General features: G+C 43.7%; 1 protein-coding gene and 1 non-coding gene across 2 annotated transcripts in view; one reads left to right on the top strand and one right to left on the bottom strand.

The window, feature by feature from the left end:
- The window catches only part of BLK (BLK proto-oncogene, Src family tyrosine kinase), a 58,989-nt gene that overhangs the window by 33,727 nt on the left and 12,916 nt on the right, over positions 1–12,346 (bottom strand). The window lies entirely within an intron of this gene.
- Positions 11,217–11,323, top strand: LOC118616568. The gene has a single exon (XR_004956565.1). It is a non-coding gene; the product is annotated as a U6 spliceosomal RNA (small nuclear RNA).

The following is a 12,346-nucleotide window of genomic DNA, read 5'->3' as shown; positions in this document are numbered from 1 at the left end:
TTCCAGAGTTTTTAATATATGCATGTCCATGCCCTGGCCAGCTTGGCTTAGCGGTCAGTTAGAATGCTGGCACATGGACCAAAGGATCACAGGTCCGATTCCCGGTCAAGGGCACATACCTAGGTTGTAGGTACAATCCTTGGCCCTGGTTGGGGTCATGAGGTAGGCAATCAGTCACATCAATCTTTCTTTCTCTCTCCCTCCCTTCTACTCTATCAAAAAATTAATGAAAAAATGTCCTTGGATGAGGTTTAACAAAACGAACAAACAAAAGTACACATCCACTTTTTTTTTTTTTTTTTTTATCCTCACCCGAGGACATTTTTCCATTTTTTACTCAGATAGAGCGGGAAGGAGAGAGAGGAAGAGACAGAAACATCGATGTGAAAGGGACACATCGAGTGGCCGCCACCCACACGACCCAACCAGGGCCGGGGACAAACTGCAGCCAAGGTACATGCCCTTAGCGGGAACCGAACCCGGGTCTCTGTGGACCGCAGGCTGACGCTCTAACCGCTGAGCCAAACCGGCCAGGGCCACATCCACTTTTATAAAAATGGGGCCACGCTGTTTATACAGATTATGATGTCATTATTTTGGTAAATAGTACAGTGTAAGCTATATTTAAGGAAGTACAATTTGAGAAGCAATATTTTTAACTACATGCCATTGCAAAGACTTAACATTAATTTGTTTAATCACTATTGTCAAATAAGTTATTTTCAACCTTTGACTATTCTAAAGACGCCTGTAATAAAAATCCTTGTAGCCCTGGCCGGTTTTGCTCAGTAGCTAGAGCATCGGCCCATGGACCAAAGAGACCCAGGTTCCCAGTAAAGGCATGTACCTCGGTTTCCATTGCGGTTTGTCCCTGGCCCCAGTGGGGTTGTGTGGGTGGTGACCACTTGATGTGTCTCTCTCACATCGATATTTCTCTTCTTTCTTCTCTCCCTCCTGCTCTATCTGAAGATAAATGTAGGAGTGTCCTCGGGTGAGGATAAAAAAAAATTTAAAAAAATCCTTGTAAAACATATATTTATTTGTTGCCCAAATATATATATTTTTATTTTTTAATTGATTTTATTTTTTGAGAGAGAGAGAGAAACATCATACACTTATTTATGCATTCATTGGTTGATTCTTATATGTACCCTGATTGGGGATCAAACTCGCAACTTTGGCATATTGGGACAGTGCTCTAACCAACTGAGCTACCCAACCAGGGCTCCAATATTTTTAAAACTATTTTTCTATAAGTGGAGTTATTAAGTGAAAGAAGATGAACATTTTTAAGGATCTTGATCTGTGATGCTAAGTTGTTTTCCACAAAGGTAATACTGATTTACAGTCTCACAGTGATGAAGAAGCCCATCTCCCTGGTTCTTCGGCAACGGTTTTTATCAAGTTTTAAAGAAATGTTTGTCAGTCTGCTAAATGAAAGGCGATAAACAACACAGTTTTACTTTCATTTGCTATTAATATTTATTATGTATTTATCAACCACTTGTGTTTCTCATATGATAAATAAGTTGTCCATGTCCCCTGCTTATTTGTACATTATATTAATGACATATAGGACCTCTTTATATGATTTATGTATTTAGTTTATACATTAATTTGTCATATATGTTATACATATTTATCTCAATTCATCTTTTGCTTTTTAAAGTTGTTTGTGGTATTTATTGCGCACAAAGGTTATCATCGTTATCTAGCCTGTTTATTAATCTTTCTCTCAATCTTTATCTTTAATGTTCACACTTAGAAATTTCTTCTCCACCCCAAGTTCATAGGAATATTAAATTGGTTTAAGGTTTTTTTGTTTTGTTTTTTGTTTTACTGTTAATTATAAATATGTTATATGTACAAAAGACAAAAACTAATGTAACAGCACTAATATCAAATAGATGCTACTATTTTGTTACACTTAGGCAATTCTCTTTTTTTTTCCTTTCTCTGTCTGTTTATGTCACAGACATAGTTAAAGCTTGAGCATTATTTTCTCTTCTCTTTGCCTCCAAAAGTAATCACTGTCTTGAAGTTAGTGGGTGTTATTACCATGTATGATTTTGAGCGTTTATGACACATGTATAAACAGCCACAAGCAATATATAGTCTTGCTTCCTATGGTTTGCAAAAATGGCTTCATAACACGTGTAACCTTTTTGCAGCTGGCTTTTCTTTTTTTACCTGAAATTGTTTTTGAGATTTGTTTACTTTGCCACATGGATCCTTAGTTCTTCTGGGTTTTGTTTTATTCTATTCCATTAGGTAAATATACCTCATTTTATTTATCCATGTACTCATCTGCAGTTTTGTGTGTGACAACTTATTTTTCAATAAAACTCAAAGCTTCGTGTAAAAATAATGTGCTCATTACAGAAAATAATTTAAATACAGGAAATTATAAAAAAGAAAATGTCCTATAATCCCAATACCCAGAGGCAACCTCTGATAATATTTTGGTGTATTTCTTCTTAGTCTTTTTTTAGTGGAGAAAGGGGGGAAGATATGAACAGTTAAACATTTTTACAAAGCTGAAATCAGTATAAAGGATGGTTTAAAACAGAATCTTCAAAATGGATTTCAACCCAGAGTTTATAATTTATAAACAACATCACATTTGTCAATTTCATTGATCTTTTGAAGTTTCGCTTTTCTAGTCAGTAAAATACTAATAACTGCCCCACGAGGTTGTTGAAAGGATTAGAAAGAATAAAAGTAAAGTCCTCGGCATGGTCCTCAGTACAAACAGCCTATAAATGCGTATTAGCTATTATTGCCGCACATACATTTTTGTGTTCTTCTTATGATTTAATACTACATCATAGGCCTTTTTATATCATTCCAACTTATAATAAACACACTTGAAATTTTTTGTCCTACTATATGCATGTGTGTATACACATTCACACACAGCTTTATCTAATATTTCTGTATAAATTGCTGCCTATGTTTCAGATTTCCCCCTTTGTTTAGGCTCTCAGAGAACTGCTTTGGACCAATACCATGGAACTGTTTCAGGATTCCTGATCCTCACTGTCAAATTGCTTTCCAGAAGGGCTGTGACAAGGCGGGCCGCCAGCAGCTGTGTGGGAGCCCCCCTCCGCCCCCCTGCAGCAGCCTGGCCCTCAGGCCCCCAGGCCAGTCCCACAGGCTCATCCCTCCCCAGGAGTAACTCGGTCTCTCCCCGGCAGGTACCTTTGAGCGTGACCTGGCCAGGCTGGGGTGAGTACTGGACAGACGGTGGGACAGTAGACCAGGTTCCAGCTAAGGAGCCCCAAACTTGTTAACACAGCAGTGAGTGAAAGGGAAGCCAGAGACCAAAGATGCAAAGTAAATGGCCAATTATTTCCCAAAAGGTGAGTACTGGGAAGAAAATAAGAGGATGGTGTGAGACAATTGCCATAGAGGCACTGGGTTTCTCAGGTGAGGAGGAGACTTCCCCCAGGCGGTGAGGTTTTCAAACAAGGGTCTGATCGACAAGCAGGCGAAGGTCTGGAAGGGCAAGGGGAGCAGCAGCAGAGAAGGCCCTGGGGAGGTGCACTTGACACATGCTTGGAGCGGGGAGGGCAGGGGGCGGGAGGAGGCCCGGACAAAGAGAGGGGACAGAAAAAGAAGCAGGGCTTTCTTTCAAAGCGCCACCAGATGGCTTTAAGCAGGGCTGACTTACCTTTTAAAAAGATCACTGAGGCTGCTGTGTGGAGAAGACTGTGGGGTGCGAGCCCGGAAGCAGGGTCACTAGGCAGGAGACCAGGGCAGGAGGTGGGGTGAGAGGTAGTGAGATGAGGGCTCTGTCAGTGGAAATGGGCACAGTGCATGGAAATGGTGAGATGCCAATGACAAGGTGACAATGACCTTCAGCTGAGGGAGTGGGCTGTCTGTGCAGGGGAAAGAGATGCCCCTCAATCCTCCTGAGGAATTTAACCTTCTGCTGCACCCCAACCCCTACTGTGGACAGGTCAAGTTCAACAAACTGAATGTGCTGGATCAACACGCATGAAAGTGAGGGCTTGCTCTCAAAGCCAAGCTCTGCCAGGAGCACCCACCATCTACAGCCTTAGCTGAAGCCCGGATTTGCAAGTCTGCACCTCGTTTAGGATAAAGGGTCCCAATGCCTGTGTGAGGCCAAAGGGCTGCTCCGTGAGGGTCAGGAGGCTGCCAGCTCCCCCAGACTAGGAGAACTGGATTCTGCCTGATTCAACCAGGCTGTGGACCCTGTGCTTTCCCTCACCCTCTCCCAGCCTCCGAGTCCCTTTCTGTAACGTGAGATCTGAGTCTGGCGTCCGTGGCGCTCACTGACAGCCAGCCACCCGAGAAAGCCTTGCTCCCACATCTTTTTTTTTTTTTTTTTATTATTATTATTTTTTATTTTTTTATCCTCACCCGAGGATATTTTTCCATTTTTTGTACAGATAGAGTGGGAGGGAGAGAGAGGAAGGGAGAGACAGACAGAAACATCGACGTGAAGGGACACATCGAGTGGCTGCCACCCGCACGACCAACCAGGGCCGGGGACAAACTGCAACCGAAGTACGTGCCCTTAGCGGGAACCGAACCCGGGTCTCTCCAGACCGCAGGCCGACGCTCTAACCACTGAGCCAAACTGGCCAGGGCTCCCACATCTTTTTAATGACTACTCCTGGAGCTCCCCTCACGTCCGTGGGCACAGGGCTGGGCTGCCCTGGGTGCTGCTGCTGCTGCTGGGAGGACAATGTACTTCTCTGGCTTCTCCAGAAGACACTGTCAGCTTTGGGAGGGGCCCTGGACTTGTTGGGGTACTGTTGTTGGGGCCCTGGGGAGTAGGACCCCACCGTGTAAGGGGGCCTAAACCTCTGACCGCAGAACAGGCAGCTGGCTCGCGACCCCAGGGGAAGGAGCAAGGTCTGCCGGAGCTGGACCCTATCTCCCACCCTGACAAGTTCCTTTGAAATTCATCAGTTTTTCCTTGAATACATGACTGCATTGGGCTCACAAGTTTAATAGGTGTTTTATTGTTGGGTTGAGTTTATTTTGTTAACTATCAGTGATTTATTCGTTCTAAGTCCATGCAGGGAGAAGCTATTCCTCTTGCCCATATTAACAGTATTACTTCTATTTAATAATAGAATAGTCCAGTTTCAAATTAAACTGTCGGAATGAACATAATTCTATTGTTGCACTTCAATGCTTTCTTCATTGGTGGCCGCTTTTTTTCTCTCTCCCACATGCCCAGGAGAGTTCTCTCTCGAATGCACTGAGAAGCAGGAAAGGCACAGAGGATAAGGCATGAGCTGCAGCAGCCAAGGCTCTTGGGAGCCTAGAAGCATCCGAAAGGTCCGAAAGGTCTAGGCATGTTTCCAGGCTGGCAGGCCCTGGACACACACAGGGGAAGAGCCGGAGAAAGCGGCTGGTAGAACTCAGAAAGCCAGCTGACCTCACCATTGCTATTGCCAGTCGGATTCTTAGTGAACACTCAGACTTCAGTGGCCAGAACAAGCCCGTAGCCGGCTCCCAAACCTGCCATTCTCGAGGCTCTCCCTGTCTCTGCAAAGGGCAACTCCGTCTTCCAGTTGCTCACGCTTTTTCTCCTGCAGCTCACAAACAAGCCATCGTGAAATCTGCCAGTTCTACCTTCGACATACATCCTGAGCTGGGCCACTCCCCTGCCTACACTGTGCTGTCCCAGTCAAAGTGGAGATCCCTGCAGTAGCTCCCTCACTGTCTCTCTGCTCCTGTGTCTGCTCTCCCATCAGCCCACTTCCAGCAAGGCAGCCAGCTGAAGTCCTGGGAAATGTCGGTGAGACCATGAAACTTCACCCAGAACCCTCCAAGGGCCCTATCCCGCTCAGTGAAAAATCCAAAGTCCTCTATGGCAGGTCCTCAGAAAATCAATCGGAACTGCCCTACGATTCAGCAGCTCTACTGCGCAGAGACTTGAGCAGAAACTTGTACACCCACGTTCATAGCAGCACTATTCACCATACCCCAAGGGGGAAGCAACCCATGTGCATCCAGGGATGGATGGATAAACCAAATGTGGTATATCCAAAAGGCTGAAAGTAGCATTCAGCCTTACGAAGGGAGGACATTCTGACACCAGCTGCAACATGGGGGATCCTTGAAGGCATTATGCAAAGTGAAAGCATTTGGGCATAAAAGGACAGTGCTTAATGATCATTCATATGCAGGACCTGGACTGGTCAAATTCATAGAACGTGGAATGAGTGGTGTTGCCAGGGGCCGGAGGAGGGAGAACAGGGAGGGAGTGTTTAATGGTATGTTTACTTACTCCGGCTGCCTTAACAAAGCACCCCCCACTGAGGGGATTAAACAACAAAAATTCATTTTCTTACAGTTCTAGAGACTAAAGTCTGAGATTAAGGTATTGAAAATGTTTTTTGTGAGGCTATTCTCTGTGGTTTATAGATGGCCATCTTCCTCCAGTGTCGTCACGTGGTCTTCCCTCTGTGTCTGTCTGCGCCTCAGTCTCCTCTCCTTACAAGAGCATGGTCAGATTTAATTATAAAATAATGGCCTCAGTTGAACTTGATGACTTCTTGAAAGACTCTGTTTTCAAATACTCTCACATGCTGAGGTGTTAGGGCTTAGGACTTCAACATGCGAATTGAGGGTGGGGGTCTGGAGTTTCAGTTAGGAAAGATAGAACAAGTCTTGGAAGTGTAGGGTGGTGATGGTTGTACAACCATGTGGATGTACTTGATGCCACTGAACTGTGCACTTAAAATGGTGACTTTTATGTTATGTGTATTTTAACACACACACACACACACACACACACACACACACACAATCTAAGTCCTTAGAAATGATCTGCACCCTTCTCTCCTCCCTCATCTCCTACCACCCTCCCTCTTGCCCACTCTGCCCCTCGCTGGCTTTCTTACTCAGCCTGAAATAAGCAAACACACTCTCACCTCAGGGCATTTGCACGTGCTCTTCCTCAGATATTGCCAGCTCCTTCACTTCCATCAGGCCTCTGCTCAAATGTCACCTGATTAGCAGAGGGACCCTTCCTGACCTTTCAAATTAACACAGACCAGCCCATCCCAGGCACATCACTCTGACTTATTTTACTCCAGAGTCCTGATCCCCGCCTGACACTGTAGAATTACTGGTTTGTGTAGTAGCTGTCTTCTCCCACTACTAGGTGAGCCCCATGAGGACAGGCCTTGTTTTGTTCATGGCTGAAACCCCAGTGCCTGTATTAAAAGCACAAAGACATTTTTTAATGAATTAGTGATGGCTCCTCTTATAATGTGGCATCCACCCTAATAAATATCTATAGTGGCCACTCAATGTGTCATCCTTGGTCCTTGCAACCACCCTGTGAGGTTTGGGAGGGGAGGGTACTAAGCTTTGAGGTTAATAAATGATGTGTCAGGATGAAAACAGGCTCTCATTTTAGTCCATCGTCCCACACGGTCCAGAACTATTGGTATCAATTTTCCCAGGAGTCAGGAAGAGTAGGGATTGTAATTCACAATGAATGCACTTAGTCAGTGCTCTGCCTCTTCTTAGTTGAGCTCACTCTCCTTATCTGGGAGCCGCTGTGAGGAGCTCGGGCATCTTATGTGCAGTGCTTCCTGAAAGCTATAAACTGGGTGCTAATGGTAGCTGCTCCATTAATCCCCACGTTTTCACTTGCACTAGGTTCCCCTCCACAAACTCCAGACACTCCACGAAGAGTGTCTGCCCTTTGGCACAGCTGCAGGGCAGTCCCCAGCTCACCTCCGCTGGCAGAACACCCAGCTTGCCCCCCCCCCAAGGCCCAGCAGCAGGGGGTGCTTCTCCCTGTTTCTTCAGCAGGACAGGCTGCAGATTTCTAAACCACTGCTCAAGCCCTGGGAAGACTTCCAAGGAGGCTCTTAGCTTCCTGAGATTACAGAGGGTTTATCTAAAATCTGCAAGGCTGAGAAATCTAGACCACCTCCATTTTATTCCCACCTGCTTCCTTCCTTCATTCCTTCTCCCTCCTCCTCCCTCCTGCCTCTCTCTCCTGCCTTCCTTCCCCACTTCCACAGTTGAGAGTGAAATGGGAGAAGATAGAGAATATGCATGGCCTCCTAGATTCTCTTTCTCTTCAGTGACCTTAACAAGTGGTTCCTGAGTAGCTCAGGAAGAAGGTCCCTTGGGAATGAACGACAATAAAACAACAGCAGCTGCCCTCCTGAGCTGCTCTCTGTTCGTCCACCTCGGCATGTGCCAAAATTCTTTTGCTTTTTTTTTTTCATGATGACCATGAGCAAGAAATACACTGTACATACACCCCAAGATAGAACAGACGTAGGTGCACATATGCACACCCACACCATGAAACAGAGGCTCACTAAACACTTCTTACCCTACCTCAAGCGACAAACGCCCTTAAATATCTTCTATTTCTTTCTTAAATTTACATTGTGGTAAAATACACTTAACATAAAATTTACTATCTTCATTTTTAAGTGTGCAGCTCAGGAGTGTTAAGTATCTTCACACTGGTGTGCAACCCATCTCCAGAACTTTTTCGGCTTGCAAAATTGAAACTCAGTGTCCATGAAAGAAAAACTCATTTTTCACTCTGCCATCCCCTGGTATCCGCCATTCTACTTTCTGTCTCTATGAATTGGACTATTATAGATACTTTACATAAGTGGAAACATTCAGAATTTATCCTTTTGTGTCTGGCTTATTTCATTTAGCATAATGTTCTCAAGGTTCATCCATGTGTGGCCTGTGTTCAAATGTCCTTCCTCTTTTAAGGCTGAATAATATCCCACTGTAGGTATATGCAAATATTTGTTTATCCATTATGGATTCACTCAACCATGGCTGTGATGAATAATGCCACTATGAACATGGGTGTACAAATATCTCTCTGAGACCCTGCTTTCAATTCTTTTGGATATTTATTACAGGTTTTATTGGGTCCAGTATAATAAAATACCACAGCCACTGTGACCTATAAAAAAAATCCCAAAAAGACACAGACAGAAAAAAAGAAGAAAAAAAATATATCCCAAATAGGTTCCTCACAAAAGACAGACCAGTGAGCTAAACATTCTCCAAGGCACAGACTTGTCCAAGTTATGGTAAACTCTGAAATCCAGCTGGGCCGGGTGTTGGCTACTCTGGTTACCCATAGTCTTTCCATACAGAGCCTTTATATACAACGTGGGGTGCCTGGTCTGCCAGCTCACCAGGTTTAACTAATGTGGAATTTAATAAATGCTCCCAGCCTGTTCTGAGCATATCTACCTCTTTCTGGCTGTTTAGCGGGTACTTGAGCATCATGCATGATGTCTGAGGGCATCATTGGATTATTCATGACAAAATCTTGGATGAGTCAATTCATCTCATTGCTTCTGTCTCCTCATCTGTAAGATGTGGGCTTTGGATGGAGGAGCTCCATATGGCCCCCAGCCCTCCCATTATTCCACTGTAGATTGATGGGGGCACAGAGGAACAGCAGGGTCAGGGTGGTAACATGGGCTCTGCTCAGAGCTGCAGAGAATGAGGATGGGACACGGGTATGAGTCATGGACATGGTCTACCCCTGCATTCTCATTACCCAAAGGAGCTGGAGGCAGTGACACGGAGATCCTATTAGGAGCTATGCTCTGGTTTCTCTTCCCCTCTCAACACTGTCTCTGCCTTCTTCACGCTCCACGAGTCACCACTATTGTTTCTGCACCCTTGGCCTTGTTCCGCTGCCTTCACCATCTCCACCTCCCAACCCGGTGGCGCACACTTTACAATGTGAGGGTCCTGGTTCCTGAGCCAACCACACAGTGTCATCAGCAGCCTGGCCCAGGCGTGAACATGCTCTGGGACTCAAGCACGTTCTGCTGGGGTTCGATACCACAGGCTAATCCAGGATGTGGGCATGGAGGTAAGAGAGCAGGTAAATTGTGATAAAGCATGAAAATAAGTATTCTATCTAGAGCAAAAAAAAAAAAACCCCAAAACAAACAAAAAAAAACTTTTTTAGGAAACTTGCTTCAGCTTTTCTTGAAAAAATAATTATTTTTTTAGAAAGACAATTATGTTATATTGCCCAAAAAACCTTGACTTATCTATAAGATGAGGCAAAGGCACAAAAACCAAATGAAAGGACGTTTTTGAATGATTTTATATGGAATAAGATGATATGTACAAAGTACTTAGAAGGGTACCTTAACGCACAGTAAGCACTCAATAAACATCAGTTATTGTTCTAGCTGGCACAGTAATTATTATGGCAGTAACCCCAAACCATCAAGAAACAAGGGCTGGCCCACAGCACTTATAACACCAGCCACAGTATACTGGGCCTTTTGTTTAAAGTCCGCCTTCTAAATGAGCCTGCCACCAGGGAAGGGGCTACTTGTTTTTTCATCTTGGTATCTTCAGGGCCCATCTCAGCATCTGAAACATTAGATATGCAGTAAATCTTTCTCTTCCTTTGAATGAATGAATAAATGAATCAATCAATTAATTAATTGGGGAAAACATAAATGCCTACTTATCCGACTCAATAACCCACTGCCATAAATGGTAAACAGATTAATTTACCAAGACAATGGTAGAAACATGTCATTTATACCAAGGCCAGTGTTATTCCATACCCTGATTATTGATCGTTAGTCAAAACTTTGGGTCCAACAAGACACATTGATCTAATGTTTAATGTATTACATCTAAGATGCCCAAGGTGAAATTAAAATTTACTCTTTTATTGAAGGTTTATTTCCCATAGTTCAGAAAGTCTTTTCCCTTTAAAGGTTGCCAATTTTCAGTAGTAATAAGTGGGTAATTTAGCAGAGATTCCCAGAAGAAACAAGGTGACATGAAATTAAATTAAGCCCCATTTTCTTTGCCTCCAGGTATGTGCACTGGAGTTTAAGAAGATTTAGGAAAGGATTAGTAAGAGAGAAGGAAACTGAACACATTTAGATAGCCAAAGTCACTTACTGGTGTCAAACAGTCTGTTGTTAATAAAAACATATGTTTAAAAAGGCCCAGTGGTGTTTAGGAAATTGTGGGCCGATGTCTCCCACCCATTGGGTTTGAACTGTTGGGTTTGGTCTCTTGAATTTCAACGTTACTTTGTCTCCTTAAGCCTTGAGTGATAACATTTCAGCTTGATAAACAATTCACCTCCTATGGTTAATGCTTGTAGCAGGAAAGAACAGTTAACCAACCACAAATATTTCTGTATTAGCTCTTGAATTCAAGGCTTTAAAAAATGCCAAGTGCTTGCTTCGGCAGCACATATACTGAAATTGGAACGATACAGAGAAGATTAGCATGGCCCCTGCGCAAGGATGACACACAAATTCGTGAAGCGTTGCATATTTAAAAAAAAAAAAAGCCAAAACATTTCCTTTAGTTGGAAGTACTTCTGAGCCTGTTTCTTCATCCTTAAACTGGGAATAATGTGTTCCCAACCCATGACTGGAGATCTGTATGTAGACAGATATCTTTAGGATTCTTTCATTTTAACCCCAGACTCCCAAAAGGGGAGGTACGGAGGAGAGAGGGAGATAGGGAGACAGAGAGAGAGCAGCTGTTTTTCAAAGCATTTTTGGGGCCACAGTCTGCTTTGAGAATCTGGTAAGACTACAGACACTCTCCCCAGAAAATACACATATGCACACACATGTCAAACTTTGTGCACAGTTTCAGGACCCCTTCCTGCCCACAACGATTCGTGGACATCTGATTAAGAACTTTGGTTGAAACTATGGGACAAATGAGGCCAAACCCTTGGGTTTTGTTTCCTTATGAGTCACTTCATTTCATAGAGAGGAAAGTGTGTTCTCTGGCCAAAGACCACACCAGTAATCCTGGCCAGCAAACACAGTTGCTGACAACAAGGGAACTGGATGAGAGAAGACGAAAAACTCAGGCCACTATCACCATACTATTCAAAGTCCACCCCACTCTCCCTGCCCCCCCAAAATGAGCATTTCATCTTCCTACACCATCATCGTTCTGTGAAGGGATTCGGAAAGAATAGTCTTCAGCTGCCAGTGATGATCAGAACGCCTTTGAAAGCAACATGTTATTTTGTTTTTAATCACAGTCCTCTCGAGTGTTTAAAAAAGGGGAAGTGACTAGTTGAAATGGTAGAATAGAGTTAATACAATAAAATATTATTACAGCCTCAAAAATGATCATTGTGAAGACATATAGCCATGGAAAAGATGTCTCTGTTGTGATGAAAAAAACAAAACAAAACAAAGGAAGGAAAAAAAAACAGTGGAATCTGAAGTCATAAATCTTTCATGATTCCAGCGATGAAAAAATGCACCATGTGATCCAAGACAAGCAGCTCTTGGGTAAAAATGTGAGGTTGGTGGAATTATTGATGGCTTGTATC

Source organism: Molossus molossus, unplaced genomic scaffold (assembly GCF_014108415.1).
Source record: "Molossus molossus isolate mMolMol1 unplaced genomic scaffold, mMolMol1.p scaffold_m16_p_4, whole genome shotgun sequence".
Lineage (NCBI taxonomy): Eukaryota > Metazoa > Chordata > Mammalia > Chiroptera > Molossidae > Molossus > Molossus molossus.
This window is presented reverse-complemented; position numbering and strand designations above follow the sequence as displayed.